At 37.7% G+C, this 23,980-nt stretch overlaps 1 long non-coding RNA gene across 1 annotated transcript in view; it reads left to right on the top strand.

The window, feature by feature from the left end:
- Window positions 1-18,927, top strand: part of LOC139680354 (uncharacterized) — a 238,218-nt gene extending 219,291 nt beyond the window's left edge. The window contains exons 7-8 of the long non-coding RNA XR_011699338.1: window positions 1,921-2,066; window positions 16,585-18,927. This is a non-coding gene — a long non-coding RNA (uncharacterized lncRNA). The remainder of the gene's footprint in view (window positions 1-1,920; window positions 2,067-16,584) is intronic.
- The last annotated feature ends 5,053 nt before the right edge of the window (window positions 18,928-23,980 follow it).

Raw genomic sequence — 23,980 nt, 5'->3', positions numbered from 1 at the left:
TTTTATTCAATTACTTTGACCTTGGTATAAGATAGACATGTTGACATTTCTCTACTGTTTACCATAAAGAAAAATCCAGATTTTACATAAAGGTGCATTGCTGTCTCACCTTTTGCAGGTTGTTCCATATCACAATTGCAGCAAACAATCTTGGAAACTCCCCCAAATCTCACTGGACTAAATTCATATTGGAAAAATGTGTAGTGCACGTTTCCTGGCTCAAGACTTTCTGAGTATGCTATACAGCAGTTTCCTATTATATCAAAATAGAAGTACAAATGTTTTTTTAACCTATGTTCTCCCCTTCAGTGTTGCCTTTTCCATTCATTTTCTGGATCCAGTCCATGTGTACAAGATTTAAAATTAGCTTGTTATCCAAAATTAAGTTCAAATACTCTTTATCCACAGGTACACATGTTCAGGTCATGTTTGTATATGAAACACGAGGTAGAATTGTCACATTCAGGATCCTACCAATGAATTTACTTTGTGTTAATTCCTGATCAGTGCTGTTTCTTCCCCATTTAGTCCATAAAGTGCATACTGGCATTGCTCATGAAGCTGGCACTGGTACTTATCACTCTGGTTTTCCCACTGATCTCTTTTCAAAGCTGCTAATAGCAAGGTGGTCATTAAGACTTTCATTGCATGAAATTCACTTCAGTGCACACTGCTTATGTACATAATTAAGAAAACAGGTTTTGGATCAGTATGAAAACTTCTAAATTTTAATTTCATACATGGTCTGATGATAAGAATACCACAACATCTCCTTTCCCTAATCTGCAGTGTCCTCAGTAAAAGTTGGTATTTATCCATTCTTACTATTCTTGAGTGTGATCTCAGGTACTGCTATTTCCTGCTGTGGATACAGAGAAATAGCAGTGCAATGGCAATTATGGTAAATTCTGACTGTAGTTCTGAAACAGATGAGTGAATAGATCTTAATGAATGACATGACTGGGTTTACATGGATAAACCTTTTGCTTCAGATCTCTTTATCTGATTTATTTTGGAGTGAAAGTGTGGTCTCTGAAAGAAATCTTATTGCTCCATCAGATCTATTTTAACCCTTTGTGTGATAAGCTGAAATGTACATGGTTCTGTGTATTTTACTCCCACAACTAATGGTTTCATATTCAAAACTCTTACAAATCAAGAGAAAATCCCTGTATTCAGATTAGACAATGAGTCAAATCATTGGACTGAGAGGATTCCAGGGCTCATATGCATGAGCAGAAATAATTGTACTAAGACTCTAGATGAATGAGTGTGCAGTGCCAGTTGGTAGTGGGTTCTGGTTTTGCCTTTTTATTTTTTCCCCTCCAAATGTATATTGGTTTTAAAAAAATGCAAGATACTGTATTTTGATTTTTCAAAAAATGATATAAAATATTAAGAAATTAAATTAATAATAAATAATATATTTTTAGTACTCCTTTACCCCACTTATAATCTAGGAATACATGAAGATGGGTTTCAAGGCAGTTTGAGTAGTTTTCCCTGAAAAGGGGGAAAATGGTGTACTGATGTAATGCAATTTGCTGCACATTTATTGAGGGCTGAATGCCTGATATTTAAAATTGAAAGCTGCTGCTATGAGTTCACTACCTAAGGTAGTGACAGGAGTTCAGAAGGCAATTTTAAACAATTGAAATCTGTAAGAATTTATGGAGAGGTAGAAGTTATAAGCCTATCCTCATGTATTGTTTGCCTCATATTTTCTGATGCTTCTGCTGAATAATGTAAATGCTTGTTGACTTGTTTGCTGAATTCTAAGAATGAAGCAAATGTAATGGCACTCTTTGTTAGTCTGAAAAAATACTGTGCTTCAGCATGCTTTTGAAGAATTATAATGTCATCAAGGCTTAACAGTGCTACTTTTCTATGGAAAAGCATCACATGGACTTTCTCTTGCAGGTGGATTTAGCAAAGCAGCCTGCCACTTCTGCATTGAATTGAAGCACTTCATAAATCTGTGGACTTAGACATTTGGCTGTATCACAAGGGTTTTCTTCAGCCCAGGAAGGCTGCAGTTACCCAACCAAAATTCACAGAAAATTTTGGTAATTAATTTTTCACATAACTATGCTTATGGTGTCTGCATCTATACAGAGGTATAGCGTTTCTCTCCAGAAAAAGGAAACACTCTAAGACTCTCTCAGTTGCTGGCTTAAGGCTTTAAGGAGAATTTTTATGTGTTAGTAGTATATTTACCTAATTTCCTGTATATTCTATTAGTGGAATAATTCTGTCTTTAAACTTGTCAGTTATGTGTGACATGTAGGGCAAAATAGCTTTTAACTAGGTTTATCAGACTCACTTAGAGTATCCTCAGACTGGTTTTCTGAACTTCCAAGATGCAGTTGAAATATGTGATCTTGTCATTAGGAGTTTATTTATAACTTTCTGTCTTTGCAAATCTCCAAGGATGGATCCTAGAGGATCTCTGGATGGAAAGCAGCAAAAGCAATTATTTAAAAACACTTCTGTTTATTAGCTGTTGTTGTTGGGCTTTGTTGGTTTTGCTTTTTTGTCTTCTGGGGTACCTGCACTCAGCAAACTTCAGGGTCTGACTATAGGAAGTAGTTCATGTATTAGTCACAACAGACTCCTTGCACTAGAGAACTGACATGCAAAGGCAGTGCAGTTGCCACTGCTCATGTTGAACAGAGTGTGGAATTTGCACTCTATGAGAGAACTGAAAAGAGGCTTTTAAATCACTGTAATATCCATGGAAAACTGAGAGGAGCTGGGAAACAGGGAAGTTTTAGTGAATATAGTACTGCATGTTGTGCTGCCACCTGTCCTGTGTACCCTCTGTCATCCTTCGGTTCCTGAAAAGAAGTTACTACAAAATTCTGTGATGTTTCATTTTTCCCACGTGGCATCTCTCTTAGTAATATACAAACCAGTCCTCTTTCCTTATAGCCATCTGATAGTCTTTTGTTAGACGCATCATACATGCTTGTCTGATTCAAATGAAGGCCATTGGCATTCATATATATGCAGTGTTGAATACAGGATGCTCAGCAAGGAAGCCCTTGGATTTAACCCACTGAGGCCATTTTTATTCTATGTAATGGATTCAAATATATGTTCCTCCTATTGCTGGTTATCCTACAGGCCTCTCTCCTACTGGCATGGAAGCACAGGTTTTTAAAGTGTAGTACAGCTTTCACCTCTTCTTGGAGAAAACAGGTGTATTAATAGCTCAATTCCCTTCTGTTACTGTCCTAAACTGCAGTTTTGGACTGAGGGAAGACAAGCCTTCATACCACAAGATTTCACATAGGGAACTGTGCCTTTCAAGGTGCCATTGCAATCTAAAAATCAAAAATTAGGAAAAGATTCTCCAATGCCTGCGTCACCCTAGGCTTGTGCTCAGGGCTGTATTCTCTTGATGATGAACAAATGAAGTGCTTTGAGCTAATGTTGTACATCAAATTCACTTTATTAAAAAGGAATTTATGTTTTGGGGGCTATTTCAAAGGTAAATTAGCATGGGCTTGGGAAGGCTTTTTCTGTGTGTGCAATAATTCTTTAAGCTGCCTGGTTGCACATGTCGCTGGTCTCTCTCTGCCAGCTGGTGGGTTCTCAGGCGGAGTCTGTCACATGCACGCGTCACATGGATTCCCCATGAGCTTGCAAATACTGTGATCCCAGGAGAGGCGTGGTCCTCTGGGGACTGGAATGCTTAGCCGTTGTGATAAGATGTTCTCCTTAGGAATTCAGGGCACAATGTAAACCTAGCTGTGGATCGTGCCATTCCACCTTTTTTTTTCATAAGCATTAGATGTGATATGTTTCACAAGGATATGTTTCGTCTTATGTTGTTGCTCTCAGATTGCACGTGTGAGAACACAGCATCCCTAAAATGATTTACAAACGCGGATGCGATGTCTGATGGCACTTTATTTGTGAAGGAAAAGGCATATGTTTGCCTTGTGGTGTGTGCCTGTAGATCAAAATCCAATGAAAAGTGAACTGACTACATCAGTATTAGGTGTGTTACTTACCAAGAAAAAAAAAAAAGGAGGCAGCAAAATGTTGAATGCTATATGAAGATAACAATTTATTGATTCTCTCTATGTCGTTTATGGCTGTAATGGACTTTATAAAAATCCTAAGCCTTTCTATTTTATCTTTGTAAATAATTGACTGAGAACACTGATCTAAATTGGATAAGTGGAATGAGATACATGCAAGGAGGAGGCTGTACAAGTAATTATATGTATACAGTATATTTTGGCCATTTTTGGCAAAATTCAAACAAATTTCTTCATAGTGTCTGAAAATCAGAGATCTAACTTTGGTTCAAATCTGTTGTCACAACTACCTATAGTTCAACTGTAATTTGCATTTCAAGTGTACTAGAATCTCTGAGCACCTCCTTGGGTTCTTTTACTGTTAATAGCTGTTTTCATAGTTATTTATAGCCTTGGTGTATTACTTGACTGCTGCCAATATTTCATTTACTTTTCTGACCATCTTGAATAGCCCTTCTACATGATACTTCCTGCAGTGTTTAGTCTCTTATCCCCTGGCTGTATGTTCTGTTTTCTCTCTGGCTGTAATGCAGTCCCATATCTTTGCTTCAGAAAGTGTTTTAACTTTTGTATTGTAGAACTCAACATGATGCCAGGGAGCATAGTAAGGCTAATGCACAGTCAGAGGAGATCTGTAGGGTCCTAAGATTTGACTTGGAGAGGCCACAGTTTATATACTCCTGGTTCAAATTAGGTATAGGACCATGTATATTTTGCCTAAGTTCGGGTTGCTACCAAAAGGAGAACTCCATCCTCAACACTCTGGCCAGTGGCACTTATTTCCACCTGGCCTTTTGTGCTGGCACTTAATTTATCTGACTGCTAAACAAGCCAGATCAAGGACTGATCCTGCTGCAAAGTAATCTTCTATGTATTCTGGTTTGCTTTTTGGTTGAGTTCCCTAACCTGCTTTATGATGCAACTGTAAGATTCAAGTGTCAGCATAAGCAAGGTGGAGGAAAAAATGACCAGTCTGGAGGGAGAGCAGAAGGGACCACCACTTTTGGCAGATGTCCTGCTTTATGCTACATGTTGAAGGTCCTGGGTTGCACACTTACTGAGAACTGGCAAATGGGAATTGCTACCTTGCATGGGAGCAAAGGTCTGCCAAAAAGGTGATTGGCAACTTCACTCATCTTTAAATGGCAGCAGCTTCTGGCTCCTTGAACAGTTGCTATTGACAAGCTCTGTCTTTAATACGGTAGATGTATGTGAATTCTGGCACTCCAGCTTTTGTAAACTGTTCATCCCTGCTGCAGAGCACCCAGTGGTACAGGTTACATAAAGTACTCTCTGCAATGTAAACTGGCACAAGTAAATGCCTTATAGAAGATAAGCATAATTACCCAAACTCCTGGGCAGTAGCACCGATAACATTTGTCAAACAAAAATTCAGATAATTGGAATATCTGCTTTAGCACATTCTGGAATTGGCATGCCAGATCTAAAAATCTCTGATTTTGTCTTTCTAGCTCAGTATGTTGGATTTCCAATTGGGAGATTCACTCAACAGAGCTTAGGTTTTAAACCAGATATATGTTAAAACCACTAAAGCCATTGCCTCAGGGTCTGCCATGGGAGTTATATTCCTAGATAAATCAGAATACCATCTGTACTGCTAACTGCAATGTGAGAGAATTAAGCCAGGTTTTTTAAGCAACCAAAAGCACGTAATGAAAGTAGATAATATCTCTCTCAAGGCTACTTTACTTTTCCTAGACTGTCACAGGCCTCTGAAGGGTGTATTTCAGGTTGTGACTCTAAGTTGCCCAAATCTAACTTACCTGAAACCCTATGCAGGCAGGAAGCAGACAGTTACATCATGGACCATAAGTGATATCTGAATTGGAATATACATCCTGATAGAGCATTTATTATCCATTTGCCTTTAAAGGCAAGTAGTTTTGAAAAGACAAAATACTGTTGAATTGTGCTGATGATTTTGGTAAAGTCGATCATGACAAGCCCTGCAGAAGTTCACTTGCTGGGCACCAACAGCTTCTGTTCTGACAAAATTCACTCCCTTTGTGATACTTACATTGGTTATCAGACAAAAATTCAGCCATAGTTACAGGTAAATACACATCAGGAACTGAAGGGAGAAAGCTTTCCAGAAACGTTGCAATTAAGTGAAAACTTAGATACTTTTAATTTTAGAATGTTTACATAAATCTATACATGTTAATGGACAGAGATGCATGTCTAAATACTCTGAAGTTTACCCTGGAGCAAAGTGGTAATTACATGGTTATGAGTAGTGCATGTTAATTTTTGCAGGTGATTTATCTGGTTCATCTGGCCTTTTAAAGACATTATATTTTCCTTCTTTTCTATTTTTTTTTTTAAATCCTTCTATTTTTACAACATAGCACATATAGAATTCCTACAATTATGAGTGAATGGGGGAAGTGCAGGCAAGAGTAGACAATGAGAAGAAAGAGCTGAAGGAGAGGTAGCTACTCAGTTAATCTGAAGAGAGATAACTGGCAATAACACGAAAGCAGTGCAGGGATAAGGCCAGAGTGGCAAGCAGAAAGGATACTTTTAGCAGCAGTGTTTCAAAGCAGCTATTACAGTAAGTATTAAAAGAGGAATAGAAGCAATTACAGCGTGAGCCTTAACTGAATTTTGAAATAGCTTTTAATAATGTGCAGTACAGGAACTACATCTTTACCTGAGTAACTGGGGCATGTTCTGGATGTGTCTTGCTTATCTGCTTTGGTGAGAAACACAAATCCAGAGACAAATTTTGGTTTAATTTGTAATTGAGAACTCATGTTTATGAATTTGTAAATAAGACCTGGCATCAGGACTTTCAGTGTTGCAAATGTTTTGAGTGTGGCTGGGGTGTGCACGAAACCCTTCCATTGTAAGTGTGAGTGCCTGATTTGTCTGAAAAGTAATCAAAGGTACAGATTATATGAGCTTTTAATATTCATTGTTATTTACTTCCAAAAGGTTCAGCTGGTTTGCTTTGTGTTTGCTTTTCTAAAGGAATTGCTGCATTGTAATCAATTTGCTGTGTGCAGTTTTAAATGTCAGGGACATTTTTGTTACTTAACCTGCACACTCATGCAGTCAGGGATGAGGCAGACTTTTTGAAGTAAGGCTATTTCAAGGATTAACATCTAAAAGATTTCATGTTTGGCATTTTCAAGTGCAGTAAATGCTTTCTTATTTCTAATTATTTGCCTTTTTTTAAAAAAATTTAAAGTCGAGCTGCATTTCAGGAAGCAGCTAAGATGTATTAATTCAGGTATATTTTTTCATTCAATATTTCTTATGACTCTTTTAAATGTGATAAATACACAAAGTATTGACTGTGATAATTTTTGAGTATTGACATTGTTTTTGAAAATTTGGGGGAAATAGTAAATATTTACCATCAAAATACATGAGTGTATAATTTAATTAAAATGTCATAATCTAAAATATTTGAAGAAACAAACTGCTCTGTGCACTAATTTGAAGAAAAGAACTTTTTAAATGGAACTCCATGAAGGTTTTGTAGATACGTAGGCCTCTCTTCACTGGTGGTTGAGTTTATTTAAAGAGCTGTTCTGGTCACCTTTGAACCCAAATGATTTCTCCAGATGTACAGAAGTGAACAATGTAAAAATCTTGCTGCTTCAGCAGAACAGGATCCAGCTGGCAGGGAACTGGATCTGCAAGTCATTGGTTACAGCTGTGTTTCGATTTATGTGATGGTTGAAAAAATAAATTACTGGATTAAATGGCTAGAAAGAGGACTCTTTGTTTAGCCCTTGTGTGGGGACTGAAAGTGTTTATGGTGCTGTTTTCTTCAGAGTCTTTGCAAAGTAAGCTGGACAAATAGACTTATTCAAAACTTCTCTGAAATGTTGTGCATTCAGCTTTATTTCTTTACAGAAGAAACTGTATGTTTTTGTATAATGCTCTCAGCCAGCAACTGTTTTTAAGGTCTCTTGGCTTTTGAGAGTGGCAGTAGCATTTTAGCCATGTCTTTCAGGCATTGCAGTTTATCACTGGAAGGCAGTTTCCCTTTGTTAAAGGTTTTCAAATGCATTTCTTGGCACACACACAAAAACATGTAGGGACTGTCAAACTCATAACTTTTTAATGGGTTTAATATTTCAGCTTTGTATACCACTTACCTTTTGCTCTACATAATAATGCTGATGTAATTATAAATTGGGTGCACAATAATTTACAGAGCAGGCACAATAAAATCAGAAACCAATGTCAAGTATTTGTATTATCGTATATCTTATTTTAATGTTCTAAGCATGGTGATTATGTCTCATCACCTGATATCTTGGTTCTGCAAAGATTTGCATGCTTAATTTTAGTGAACAGCTCCACTGTCTTTGATAAGGCTGAGTGGCATATAGACCTCACAACTTTTTAGTTATTTTGCTAAGAAATGTGCTGGGGTTTTTAAATCTTTGTAAGATTATGGTGAAATCCCACAAACTGCCTTTGCTACTGGAGGTAGCTTGGATTGAAAGAGTTGAGAGGTGGTAACTTCATGCAGTAAAGTCCTGACTGTACTGAAATCACTGGGCATTTTGCCACTGACTTTTCTTAGGCTACAATTTCGCTTTTAGAATTGGATTTTAATACTTTTACTTGTAACAAATATCCCAAGGCCCATAAGTGATTTCTCTTAAATAGAGAAACTGCTTGTGAAGTAATATGCTACCAAATGTGACAAAATATTTGCTATTAGACCAACAGGAGTTTTGAAGGCTTCTTCTAGAAGATATGGAAAGCTAAATAATAGCACAGAACTTTCTGTCATGACAGACAGTGAGCATATAATGCATTTTTTAAAGCTTTAGCTGGCTTTCAATATAATAGTTTGCAAAGCCAAGAGCTTTTCAGCACTTGTATCTGTTTATTCTGCAATATTTCCTAGTAATTATTTTAGGCTGAGCATTTAGTTTCATTTTACAGTCATAAAGCAGTCCGTAGCTCTAGCCATGTATCAGTTAATTCTATTTATTAAAGCATTTCTAAAATGGTGCATAAACATGGGAAATTATTGTTGTGATTAGATCATAAGTGTTGTCCTATGAAGATCTAATTACTTTTCTAAAAACAGTTTGCACAAATCATTTTCAAAGGATTGCCTTTATAAAATTCTACAAACTGCTGACCAAGGAGAGCTAAATACCAGAAGAGGAGTTCTTTTCCAAGGCAAAAAATGAAATCAAACAAGTTGACCAAGTTCCATCAAAAGCCACCCTCAGAAATACCAGAGAGAGGCTTAAAATATTTTAAATAGAGTATTTCCCTTCCCCCCTTTTTTATTGTTGTCCCCAAGCAGCATTATTACATTAAGAGCCATGTGACAGAAAGTCGTGGTGATGCAGAATAAATAACCATAATGTATCAAAAGCAGACAAAGGTGTGATTGATCTGTCTGGAATTGGCAGACTCTTTCGCTGTGTCAGGCTGTTTCTTTGATCAATGAAGGTATAGCCTCTGACCTTTAAAAAAAATCAATGAGATTGATTGAAAGGAGAGAGAGAACTATGAGAATGCAGGATAGCTTTAACCTTCAATGTCTAGAAAATTTAAAATATTCCAGTTTTGCAGGCATGGAGCCTGCTATATTATATTTTCTTCTTGAAACGCCTTGCTTTTCCCCAGCCTGCTTTTGAAACCTCTAAAAACAAGGCTGTAGAAATGGTGTGTCCAAATGTTTCACACAATTGCTTATCTTCAGATCACGTAGTTAAGAGAATAGGAATGTTTTTTCCTATAGCATAATTCTGTACATTCTGTTGCTGTTTGCAGCATGTACTGGATGCCTTTAATTTCCTTTTAGGAACTCAAATTCTTATGTGGCATATACGTATCCAAGAACTGATGCTCAGAGAAATGGGTCAGGTCATTTTAGAGGCATTATTCATCTGAATAAAGTGACTTATACTGCCCTGTTTCAGGATCAAGCCCACTGATGATTGCAACAATAGCGTGTAACCAGCATGGAGGGGTGACTTCTGGGAACAAAGAGCATATTTTGGTCATCTAGTTCTACGTAATCTCGCGTTTTGATCAATTATATATATTTGTGTACTTGAATACCTAATTAGTAAGGAAACAGTAAAAATGTCATACTAGAAAATTTATGAAGAGGTATTTTTAAAATAGTGCTTGGCACTTTACACCCCTTTTATCAAACAGACTGAAAATGCAAACTTGACTGTTTAGTCAAAAACAGTTTTTTGAAATATTGGAATTTCATTTTAGTACTGGACCCTTTCTTCACATTGTGCTGATGCTGTATTGAGGAGTAACAAAAAGCAATTAGTGAAGTAAGTATAGAAATTTTTCATAAATAGAAAAGTTAATTCATTCATTATTTCATGCTTTCAAAACTCCAGGAAGCATAGGTGGCAAAAAGAACAAATATCATAGTGGTTTGTTTTCACAAATAATCACTTTTTTAATTGAAAATGTCAGTGAAATCAAGGTCTATTGAATAGTATTCATACACTTAATAATTTCTGCTGTCATATGTCTGTGTTTTAATAAACGGCAGGTAAATTGACAAGTCAGCAAGGAAATGGTATAATAGCATTTCTCGAGTAAGATGGAGCTTGCGTAGGAAGAAAAAGATATTGCTGTTTCACTGTAATTTTATTTCTGTGATTTCCTTCTGTAATAGATTGCGTAGGCTCTCTATATTTTTAATACTTCATGGTCAGGTGTGAATTTCAGCTAGGTGATAAAAGGCACTGTTACTGAATAACAAGACAAAGTCTGGGTGTAACATTTCTACTGAAGAAAATAGGATGGTAGATTTTTTTTTGTGTCTGTGATATATCTGGAACTACATAGCTGTGGGAATTTTCTGGTCTTTCTCCCACTGATGTTCATCAGTGAGATGAGAAGGTGTTATGGACAGAACTATGGACTGCATCATTCTAACTAGGCATAGGTCATTCTAACAGTGTCACTCTCCTAAGTAATTTACATGCTACATTACAAGGAGCTAGACGTTTTATTTTATTAATATCCTTTCCATGTGCACTGTGATGAAGAAATTTTTGCTTCTAGAAAAACAAGAGAGAAGAGTGTGTTATGTCCCAGTTGGAGCACAAAGAGAATATGAAGATGAGAACTGTAAAATCAGAGTACTGTCTGATATTAGTGTATTTCTCCCCTCCTGCTAGATATGTTCTGATTTTGCTCCAATAATATTTAATTCTTGAAATCACATTCTCTTAAAATTATTGTGTTTTATTCCAGTGAGTCCTTATCTGTCACACAAAGTTTGTATTAATATTGCAAATCACCTTACTCTTACTGTCTGAGCAACAAAAGGCTCGTCCTGTATTTGGATGTGTTTTGATATCTGATATGCATGCCCAGCCTCACCTCTCCTCCCTCTCTGTCCAGAAGTAATAATTCAGGAAATGCTTCTTTTTTATTTTTATTTCTTTTCTTCTTTTAGTTTTTTTTTTTTTGGTGGTGGTGGTGGTTTGGTGGGGGGGGGGATTTGTTTGTTTTTGGTTTTGTCTTCATAATTTTGGGTGCTTTCAGCAATGGCTGCTCCCCTTTCTTTTCTTTGCAGACACACACTGCATCTCTCTAGTGTGGATGTGGATGCTGTCCCCTTGTGGATGATGCTCACAGTCTTAGCTGTTGCCTGCAAAAGTGAGCAGTGCCCTTCAGCCAGTTTAAGGTGGTGTCTGGTGCAGTGCATTCATTTAGCATTATGAAAGGACAAAATTAAGGTTCTTTTTGTATCTCATCCCCCTGTCAGCTAAATCTTTCCCAGAAAAGAGGCAAAGCTGAGGTCATTTTTTTCCATCTATGTGGGGTCAGCAACTGCAATAGTCGTTCCTAGCTGAGGTATAAGCCTGTTAAAAAGCACCTATGCTAGCAGCTGAATCATCTTCTATCCAATTTTTTATGTTTCTACTAATGAAAACAGCTGGGTCATTAAATCCAGCAATCGATCTCCAATTATAACCTGTCTTGGACAGCACGACGCCCTGCCCTGGCAGGTGCTCTCTCCGCAGACAGACCCCCGACCTCGGCCTCTGCTGTCAGACACCTATTTCCTGCCCTATACCTCATCTACTTTTTGCATTTCTGGGAACACAAATTCCTCCCCAAAATACTACTGCCATGGCATGGGAGCTAATTCTGCTATTTGGCATTCATGGTGCTGCATGGACTGAGGCCACACGTTTGGTCTTTCAGCTGAGAAGCAGATCTATGGTTAAAAAAGGTGCAGTTCTGCTTGGAAACAGAGGCGGTGTGTACAGGCAGTGATGTAACTGTAAATGTACTGGGGTTTTCTTTCACTATTATTATCTGAGTTTATCAACAGAATAAATCAAATTTAAGAGACTAAATTCTAGATACCTACTACCTGGATTCTTTCTTTTGTCCTGAGAAAGTGAGAGAAGGATATGTGGCAATTGCTGAAGCATTTTTATGAAAGACCATTCAATCTTTTCAGGGCCTGCACAGGAATAAAAAAAGTTAAATGGTTGACATTTAATCTTCATACACCGGATAATAATTACAGGCAAGAATTTAAAGTGGTTCTGCTCATAGTCAAACCTGATGGTTCTTTTCTCCTTGCATTTCATGAAGATTTACTGTACTGTGGATGCAAAATGTAAATGATGGGCAGTTCTGTGAAATTCAGACATGCACACAAAACTGTCTTTCCAACTTTTTCACACTTACCCTCAAACTGAAAATGGATTTTCCTGGTGGCTGATTAACCAGAAATGAGTTGTTTCTAGCTAGGTTGAAGGGAAGAGGGCTCTGTAATACTGGATTAGTGAAAGGAGTGAACAGCTTCAGTTTAATTCAACTAGTCTTCTATTTTTAATCTCCAAGGAAACAGCTGAGTTGAATGTTAATTAAACAGCAGTCTTTGATCCACCCAGCCACTCCCGGAGGCATAATAATAATATATAAGGGCACAGCAGCAAATATATAATAGGTACACTTAAAGGCGTGCATCTAATCTCACCATATTCACATTTAAAACATTTCTTGCTGACCTAGTCTTACATTATTTAAATGGGGGAAGGGAAAAAGAGGGCAAAATGCTAAGTTAAACTTTGATGGTGAGAAGGTAGGGCAGCAGAGCAAGACTGAGTTCCTATTTTGAGGATGTATAAGGGTTAATGATTAGAAGAGTGGAATCAGGAAAGACCTTAAGCCCAGATCTATGACAGTGGTAATTGAGCTGATTGATTACGACATCTCCTTTCAGACGACTATTGATTTAATCTAGTCTGCAGTCCCATTGGCCCCAGAGGTGCTCCTGAGCGAGGCTCAGCACTTGAACCTGGGTACCCTTCCCTACTCACTGTCTGGATATAAATTTTCAGAATCTACAACCATTTATAATTTTCACTCATCTTTGTCCTTTTATTCAAAAACTTCTAATTTCATCAGGCTAGTGTTTTTAACCATCGAGGGGACAGACAGAGGGAAAATTAAATGGCACAGACTGAAAAGGGTGGGTTTTTTTTAAAAAAAAGGGCAAGGCAGAGAGTCGGGGCTATGTGGCTAGTATTTGCATCTGTTGTTTCTGATTCGCAGAGCTAGTAAAGGCTGCTTTTGGAGGCAGTCCACAATGCTGGGCTATCAGTAGGCAGTTTGCTGTACGCGCACGTTCAATTATTAAAATAGTAGACTTTTCTTTCTGTCTGATAGTCATAGCGAGGTCATGACATTAATTTATCCAGGGTATTGTGGGTAACTGTACAGAAAAAAGGCATAAAGGGCACAGATGCTGGAGCAGCAAAAAATGGATGGGTCTGAGCAAAAGGAGATTAAGAGGCGATGACCAATCTAATGTACGTATAGCAGTAAGAAGCCGGCATCCGTCACAGACTGTTGATGGCAATAAGTATTTTAAGCCATGCTGTGCATGTGGTAATATTTTTTTTTATACCTCAGAAAATGCTAAGCTGAATGCTGTAATCCTTTATTTTTTCAGTTTCCCAAATCTGATTTTGGTCTTGCTTTTGTTGTCTCATGCTTGGCGTTCTTCGCTCGCTCTCCGTCTGTGGGTGTGTGTCTGTCTCCGTCTCTCCCTTTCTCTGAGATTACAAACTTAACTGTTTCCTAATTGTCTACTTTCCTCCATCCTTTTCCTAAGAAATTAATTGCCATCACCATGACCAGTCATAAGCACGTACTAACTGGGCTTAGGGCGTGTACCCCGGTGTTTTGGCTTCCTTTCTTTACTTTGTGTCTGCGCAATGTTTTCCTTTGGACCTTTCCTGCGAGTGGATGCCCTTCACATTTGCTGCTGCCGTAAGGTTGCCAAACCTGGCTACCTGAGCTGGGACTGCGGTGCAGCACTGCATCCTGGGACCTGCCCGCCCGGCTATGCCGAGTGCTTCTCCGGCACCAGGCAGCTCTGAGAATTGGCTGGCGAATTGCGTATCACCTGTCCCCTCCTCTGGTAAATAATTTTTATACCGTGAATCACAGTGGTGTGGTATTGTCTGGAATAGTAATTCCCAAATACTCTTGGCGTAAAAAGGGAAAAGCCGAAAGACTGTCAACACCGTAAGTCATTTAAGTCCCTTGCCTTAAGAACAAAGGAATAAGGTAAAAATGCACACAATGATTATGCTCTGTGGATTTTCATAGCCTGTCAGACAACCTGTGACTGTGTCTCAGTTATCAGCCTTTGTGCTTTGTTTTGTGTTGTGTATTTTATATATGTGTCTTGAGCTTCTATATGTGTGTGTCTATTTGGTATACGTGTATGTGTTCAGACCTCTCTACCAACACAGAGCAAATACCACACAGAAAAATACACAAGTGTAGCTCAAACATGCATTTTCAGCACTCAGTGTGGTGGTGAGGGTGTATTGCCATTGTTCTCTCGCAGTGCTCTCTCTGACACAAGCAGCTTTTTATTTTATTTTAATTAAAAAGTCTAAAATAAATTAAAAAAAAAAAAAAAGAGAGAGGAAAAAAATTTGCTTAGTCCAGTTAAATGCCAATTGAAGTCCAGAAACTCACGGTTTCAGCACAGTGAATGGTGATTCAGACCCTGGCAGGGTTTTGGCTATGAGACAATTCCTACTTATAAAGAGCACAATGGGGGGGGGTGGGGGGGGGGTGGGGGGTGAAGGGGGGAGTGAGATAGCATTAATTTTAAGGAAGATTAATATTAGTCTTTTAATGTTCATTATTTTCTGAAGAAGTGAATCCTTGGAGCTTTTGTGAGCTAGTGTGTTCTTCCCACTGGTATTTATTCGAGCGAAGGAAAAAATGAAGAAGGCGTAGAGTAAACTCCTAAGACTGTTCAAGAATTACTGGCATTATTTCTCTCTACATCACGTGTGAGCCTGGGTTGCCTGCTATTCCTGAGGCAGAGGATCGAGGATGAAAGTCTGTGTGTCAGAGCCTGTTTTCACAACTGCATTTGGAGATCTGTCTTATTGATTAGGAAAAAAAGGGGGTGGGAATAGGAGTGTGAGGTGAGGGGAGGACCGACTGACTACTGGCTTATTGCAGCTCAAGACATTTTCTTCCGGAAAGATGTCAAACAACTGAGACACAGCAACAGAGGAAGTAGAAAGGTGGAAAAATAAGAAGAGGGACCCTTTGGAAGAAATGAAGGCATTCCTTATGAGAGCCTTGAGGTTTTTGTTTTTTTCTTCTAACATCTGACCCACAAGGGCTAGAGTGACAGCGTCATGCAAATGCTGCAGTCCAGCAGGTCTGAGAGAGGGTGGATGCTAGAGAGTGAGTTAATGTTAATGATGAGTGCAGTGAAAATACCAGCCGATACCACCCCCTCCACACACAACTGCTCTGAGTCAGCATCCGCTGCTTTGCCTTGCCTTTTTGTGCATGTGTGAGTGTGTGTGTGCGCGCGCATGTGTATGTGTGTGCGTGCGTGTGTGTGCTAGTGACTGTGTGTGTGCATGGAAGGTAAAGCCAGTCAGTCAGTGAGAAGCAAAGGTACGTTTGAGAGCAACTAAAATCTGACTGATTTCCATCTTCAGAGCATCAGATGTATTCCCTAAAGAGGATGGGTCTATGCGATGGGGGTGGTATAATTATGTTAATGTCATATTTATAGAGGGGAGAGATTTTTCATTCTAATTATTGATTTGAAAGCTGTGGTCAAAATTGTTTGTTAAATCATGATCAGCTTTAGAAAAAAGAAATTGAATGAAATCTAGGGACTGCTATACATATATATCTCTCTCATATATATATTTTGTTTCATTTAACTATTTTGTGTCTGAGGCATAACTGATTGAATGGTGCACAGTGACAAAGAAACGGCTCTTATATAATGCTGCATTATATCATTAGCTGAAATAATATTTTAAATAATCCAAAATGTTCTGAAATCTGAAGTATCAGTGTGGAGGGGAGGGTGAAGGGCAGGGGTGGGGGTGGGGGGCAATGGCAAATCTTTTCTTCGGCAGTGTGCTCTGTACAGCTTTCTTGTAAATGGATGATTCACCTGTTCAACTAGCAGAGATTCTAATTCTTCCCCCCCTCTTCTCTTTTTTTTTTTTTTTCCTTTTTAAAGTTGAACGGCTTCCTGAAGAGCACTGAGTTTTCTATGCCAGATTCTGCTCCAGTGGCTAGGACCTTTATGGCTGCTGTTTCTTTTGCTCTGGGATCTGATGAAGAAAAAAAAAAAGCCACGGTGGATCCTGTCCCTAAAGTAGAAATTTTCTTTTTTATTCTGCAAACAAGGCTAAAAATTGAAGGAGAATGAATGCAAAAGTAATTCAGGATTGTGGTTGTGCCATTAAAAGTGTTCGGCTTCAGAACAAAATTATTTGGAAAATCTGAGCATTTCTTCTTACTGTATTGACAGTATTTGAAAGTTATGTGTGATCTGGTTCAAGTGACAACAATCTCTGCATGTCAATGTTTTCTGCAGCTTATGGAATGAAGTATAGTTTTGCCATTGAAAAGGAAGAAGCTTTTTCTAGCATTCTGTAGAAGGATTAAATGTTGAATGTGGGGAAGAGGCAAAAAGTGAATACACGCCCAAAGGTTATCCTTGCATCGTGAATGGGTTTAAAGTACTTTGCAACCCAGGGCCCACCTGAACAGTAGGACTGAAAGTATAATGGGCAAATATTTCAATTAGAACTCCCTTAACAAGCATTTAATCCTTCTTTCAGGCATTAAGGAAAACAGAATAAAATTGTTACTGTACAAATCTGCTGGAAGCAGATTTTAACCCATTTATAGATGCTTCCCTCTGATGCATTATAGTAATATGGCTGCTTGTGAGACAAGGCAGTGAAGATTTTTTCCTGTGTTCTTTGTTTTTTCTTTTCAAAAGTTAAGGACTATACTCTCAGAAAAGTCTGTTCGGTCAGCTGATACATTGTTTGAATGTATGTATGCGTCTTGCCTGCTTATTTGATCTTTCCTGCCCCCTACTTGAAACTGTGGTTTGTTGATTTGGGGAGGAGGGGTTGTTGATTTGGGGGTGATTTTAGGATTTGTTTTGGGGTTGTGTTTTGTTTTTGTTTTGTTTTTAACAATGTGAAAGTTTTGATGACAGCGATTATGACAACTAAACAATTCAGTTTATTGGAAGATGAATTCTACTGGACCATCTCAGACTTTTCCTAGTCCCTGAGACCCTAACTTGTGAGGTTTTTTAGCAACAATCACAAGTCAGGCTCTTGGGACCTAGGCGGAGGGGAACCAGCAGCTTTGGACTGTGATTGTTTCTCTGCAGAATTTAGAGAACCAAAGGATCTTTCCTTGTCTGGAAGGGTAAAAAGGAAAATATACCTATTTCAAATGTTAAACAGCAGAACTGTTCCTAAAAAAAAAAATCTAAACCACTGTTATCCATTGTGCAACATTATGATGTTACATATTGTTATGTTTAGAAAACTGGATTAAATGCCATGTAACATTTAGAATTAAAATTTAATCTGAATACCAGTTTGCACCTGAAAAATCCCCCAAACAACAAAACCCATAAAACTCCCACTCAAAACAGATACTAAAATATACAGAAGGCTTCCAGCCATGATATTACTCTTATTATTATTGTTACAGAAAATTCTGATAGATAATTGCCACAAAGTATATATTCATCTTTACTGTTGCAGCATTAATTGACATTTAAAACCTAAAGCATAAACACTGATGTTTGAGGCCTAGAAAACATTCATTCTATTGTTTGAATAATGATTTCAGTCTACAGGAAAACTGTTGCTTAGCTTTTCCTGTAACATGGGACAAAGAGTAATTTGTAGTTAGTTGCCATCTTTTTTTTTTTTGTCCAAGTGAGAACACAATATGGCATTTAAAATACTCTGTCAAGTTACATTTTAATCTGATACAGAATATTGGTTTAAAAATTATACCTCAGCAGTAAAATCACTTTACTCAATCACTTTCTTGTACCTGTTCAATTTAAAGTGAGCTGACACTTTAAACACCAGACTCAACTTCTAGTTTCTCCACCACTTTTTGCATTTTTACCCCTCTAACTAAAAGCAGTGTGAGCTTTCGGTTGTCCCTCATGTGTTAAGTACTTGACTGACTTTGCATATGAAAATTCACAAGCACTCAAGGTATTCTGCACTCTTCATCAAACTTCCTATTTGCAACACATAATTCGATTTGTATTTCTTAATATTTTATAGATGGGTTAGTTCTGAGTCATTTTTCTGTTTTCTGTGTGTTACCAAGATGCTGCAGGACCTTGTTGATAACATCAGATTTCACTGAAACAAAGACTTCACACAGATCAGGCATCTAAACTATTTGTTCATTTCAGAAGCGGTATTTTGGCTGCAGTATATTTTTTCCTCTTGTGTGGGAGGAATTGTGTTTTATTGTAAGCATCAACACTATTGTTAAAATAAATTGTTCTTATCTGTTAGTGTAATACTTTTTCTTGTCTTGTTTTCTTAAGAGAGTGAAACTATGCACTGTACATAGTTTTCAAGTTGCTCAAGATATAATTAGTCTTTAAATAGTCATAAAAATATTGCCTTAGCAATTACAATGATGATACAGTTCCTGTAAATGTGCAATTCTTTTCTTCATAAACTGTCAATCCCACATGCTAAGAACACCCAAAAAACTACTTGCAAAAATTTAGATACGGGGGTAATTTTTTAACACAGACATGATATTCAACATTGACTTCTGTTTAGGCAATATTGGAAAAGTAGATCTGAATATGTATAGGAAAAGTGAATGCACCCAGCTAGGTGCTACACTCCTGAAGCACTTCAGTAGCAATTGACGTGTATTCTGCACAGCAGTTTTCAACCCTGAAAACAGATTATTTGAGATACAGATGAGGTGAACAGGTATTCTGTTCATTCAAGCTGTGCAAGGAGGTAAAACTATATTCTGTGTTGGTATATACATGTCAAGATGCCATTTAAATTACATATGGTATTTATCAAAATAAAAATCCTTATAAGTTTATTCAGCTATAGGATGCACATCTCTATGCATATTAAAAATTTTCCTTAGGATTAGCAAAATTTACTTGAATGAAGATAGTTCAGATTCAGCACTCTGAATTCACTTTACATTTAACACTGTATGTGCAGTGAAGGTGAAACTGTAGTGTGAAACCTTTTGTCTCTGTCAGTACGAAGATTTCAACTATGCCGTGCTCTGCAGTGAGACTGAGAAGAAAATTAATCATTAGAAACCCCTGCCCAGTTTATTTGGTGCTACAGGAAAAGATGCAAATATGCAGTCCTGCCTCTGCACTACTGCTTGAACTGGGATGACTCCAGTGGCTCTGCTCTGCCCATCATACTCAGTGCTGCCCCTTGCCATAGAAATGAAAAAGTTAGTGCACTGCCTTCCTCTTGTCCTCCTCCCTCTTATTCCCAAATCTCAACACAGCCAAGCCAACCTCAGGTACACAGCTGGGGCAGAGGGGGATGGATGGGAAGGAGAATCATGGTCTTCACTCAGGCAGAATTCCCACCAAGATCAACAAAATGTTTCCTTGTCCTGGGACTACATGACAATGTCTACAGACACCATGCAGAAAGCAGTTTTATTTACCCAGTGACAGTATATGAAAGCTGTCTCTATTAGCACAAATAAATAGAAAGCATCATCTTCAGTATGCTATGCTTAGATATATGTATAGAATTTCATTACACTCTCATTTCTATATGACTTGATGTTGTTTCAGTGCAAAATGCGTTTAAATGCTATTTAATATGTGATTTCAGAGTAATCAGCTTGTGCTACAACAAAAACAAAAAAACCAAAACACAAGCTCTTGCAAAGGGGGAGGAAGAGAGAGAGTGTGAAAATTATGTGTGGTGCATACAAAAAAGGAATGATATTAACAATTCGATGAATTCCTAGTTGGTAGACCAGACTGAGCCAGACGCATATATTAACGGCTGTCTGCTGCTGATGTGAGCCTGCTCAATGCGGTGGAAATGAAGGATCACCTAGTCTCTGACACCAGCTTATTTGTATGTTTTAATTTATAAAAAGGAAAATCACTGTTTTACATAAACATCTTAACCCCAACATGATTTTTTTTCTCTTTTCCTCTCTCATATTGTTTGCTAATTTACTGTCAACTTAAAGTGCTGTTTAGCTACAGCCCAACAAAACATCAGTCAAAAAGCAGAGGGAAGTATTAGCTTCTCTTTTGTCTGCCATGTACAATTGAGTTATTATTATGATAATTGTCTACTTTAATTTTTAGTCTTCATAGGAGATGCAACAATTTTCCAGAGCTTCATTTTTGAAGGATTTCAAATTTCAAGATACAATTTCATATTGAACGCAGACAAAAAAAAAAATGCTTCTAGCTCAAGCTGGATGATTTGTTCAATTCTTTTCTTTAACGTGAAAGTCTTTAGCACCTTAATATAATATTATATATACGGGACAAGATTTCTTTTCAAACCATATAAACTCTCGGATCCATTAATACAGTGCTGAAGACTGTTACATGAGTCAAGGGAATTCCAATCCAAGTTAATTACTGTTGGAATTAGAGGAAAGAATATTTTACTTGAAGTTGTATAACAAGAATCTACAATTATCACATTTCAGGCCATTGCTGTATTCATTTGATGAAAAATGTCAGTGAAGTTTAACAGAAGATGTTCTGCATTTCCATGGGTAATGAAAATCGGCACGTTCACGATAAGCTAACACAACATTTTCAATGTGTTAATATACAGTGCAGCAGAAATTTCTGTAGGCAGTAAGTGTAGTCATCATTTTGATTTGCCTGTGTGATGATTATGCTCAATTCCTGACTGGGCACATAATTTTACACCGAAAAGCAGTCATCTCCTCCTGGGGATCAACTGTAGCCTACAAAAAATTTAAAAAAATAAATAAAAAAAAGAATAACTGCTGCCTGAGGTCTATAACCAGCTAGGTAGGCAGACTGATACAGACAATAGAAAAAAAATATCTGGCATACTATAAAAATGCCAGCTGAAACTGTATCATTCAGTTATAAGCTGGTTTATTTTATTATGTTCCTTTTGAGTATTTTTGTCCAAACAACATATCTGAAACATTCATCACCTTGTTAAGTTTTTTCATTGTTTGATGATTACGATAGGCATCTTCAGAGTTTGTTGGATGCTGCATTGTTCCATTCCTGGGCAACGCAAGACTATACTTATGTGGTGAGTTATATTCCGACCAGAATCCTACTCTATTGACTGATGTGCAAAGCTATGCTTTAATTCCACTGTGTGAGTAGCAACAAGTGGATGGAGTTTGAAAGCCTTGGAGAGTAAGAGAATGGAAGATTAATAAGATCAACAGAGACAAAATTATTTCATCTTTATAAACATCTTTACCCTATTAACTAGGATTTAAAATTAATCATAGAATCATCCACTTGATTATAGACTAAAGTTTATCTGGTAGGCTTTCAGAAGTGAAATTTTTATGCCTGTTCCTACTTATTTAGGAGTTAAGGATTAGTTGTATTTGTGTGATAAACTAGATACAGTAATGATACTTTGAACAGTATGAGTATCCAGTAGGGAAAAAGGTGGATAATATTCAGTACTTGTCTTTTACTTCTTAGATGTTGCAGTGGGGCCATGATTTTTTACAAGGAGCATATTCATTTATTTAAATGGCCAAGCAAATCAACAAGGTTATGCTGAGTAGTTTAGGGCTGGTAATTTTGGTTTTGGTTTTGGGTGGTTTTATTCCACCACTACCACCCCCAACTTCTTTTCTTGGATGTGTGTGTGTCATGCATGGGAAGGCATGAAGGAAAAACAGCTATTCAGCAGAGACACGTCCCACCCCTTTAATTAAGCTTTTACTGGACTTTGTAAAAACATTGGCAATGTGTAAATCCCATTTGTGTATTTGTTATTATTATTTTAACAGATTCCTAAGTATTATATTAAGATACTTCAGTGATGAAATACATATGAAAATATGAAAATAGTTGCATTAGTAAGTCAGTGGATACCCAAAGAGTTGGATGGCATTGGCACAGAGCCAACTGGAAGATTTCTTTTTTTTTTTCATTTAATTCCTTTCACCTAGTAGGCTCCTTAAGCATTAGGCAGAACCCAGTATGTGGCTAGGTTATTGCTCTAGTGTTCATCACACAAAAAGCACAGTCTTAGCATTTGTAAATTTTCTTCAGGGAGGTTTCTAATCTAGACAGCATTTGCGTTTGGGGATTACACCACAGTCTGTTCCCCACCACCTCCCCCTCTAACATGTAGCCCTTTCAACTTCTTCAAAGAAGTGAGGGAAAGTAGGTTCTTTTATTAATAGCAGAAAACAAACCGACTGCTGGACTTCCGTGGCAGAGCTCACATAATGCGGCAGGGTGGGAACTGTAACAAAGAATGCTTGAATGCACTAAACGTATAGTGAAACCCCATTTACATTCACTGATGGGGCTTAAAGTACAATAAATGAGAAGTTTAAAGTAGAAATAAGCAGGGCCATGAAAAGACTTCAGTGAAGGTAAATACTTCTTGAAAAGTTTAGTACAGGATTTAATTTGAGACCCAAGCCTTTCCTAGTAGAATGCATTTCTTCATAATGCATCCCTTTACTCAAAGCATCTCCATCAGATGATGGTAAATCAGATGGAGAGAGTATTTCCAATGCATAAAAAAGTAGATTCTGTTTATCCAATTTATATACTAATTTTCATAAAACTGAGACAGTAGGCAGTGGAAAAGTCTTCATGGTTCACTGTCCATTCCCCTGTACTCTGTCCTCTGCAAAATGCCTTTGAAGTGTAAGGAACAACTTTGTGTCTAGAAATAAATTTGATTGTGGGAGCCTACCATAATTTCTAGCTCCCTCTAATTCTAAAATGTTTCTGTCCCTGTTGGTATGCATATGCCAGAGAATTGGACAAGTTTGATGCTTTCTCTCTGCCAAAGTTATTCTGTGAAATAGATTCACAATATTACTACTGAGTAGCTATCACCTCTCCCCTTCTTTTTCATTACAGTGATCATCTCTTTGTTTCAGCCCCTTCCACAGCCCCACTGTAAGGCTCTACAAGATGCCAGCTTTGTTCTCCTGAGTTTAAATTAGCCTTGCTCCCACTTTTTGCAGTCCTTCATCCTGAACATGAATTATGTATTAATTGCCCCTACTAGTAAATTTCTGCAGAATCTGCATCTCCTCCCTTGTCCCTGTTCAGAAACAACCAGCTGTTAGAGGTTATGCATTAGTTTGCCAGTTGCAGTTTTCCGTATAAAGGTCTTCTTCTTGCTCCTTTTGGACCATGACAGCCCTTAGCACCACCAGAACAGAGGTTCATTTGTGGAACATCAGATTTAGTAACCACAATTTGGGGAAGACAGACTATGGAAAAACTTTCTGCTGCACTCTTAGGCAGAAGTAGTTTCTGCTAGTGATGTGCACAAAACATTTGCTACCAGCATTTAGTCAGATTCATATTTCCAGAAGTTTTCATAATCAGTCCT

This window comes from Pithys albifrons, chromosome 1 (assembly GCF_047495875.1).
Source record: "Pithys albifrons albifrons isolate INPA30051 chromosome 1, PitAlb_v1, whole genome shotgun sequence".
Taxonomy (NCBI): domain Eukaryota; kingdom Metazoa; phylum Chordata; class Aves; order Passeriformes; family Thamnophilidae; genus Pithys; species Pithys albifrons.
The sequence above is the reverse complement of the archived record's forward strand: the minus strand, read 5'-3'. Positions and strand labels throughout refer to the sequence as shown.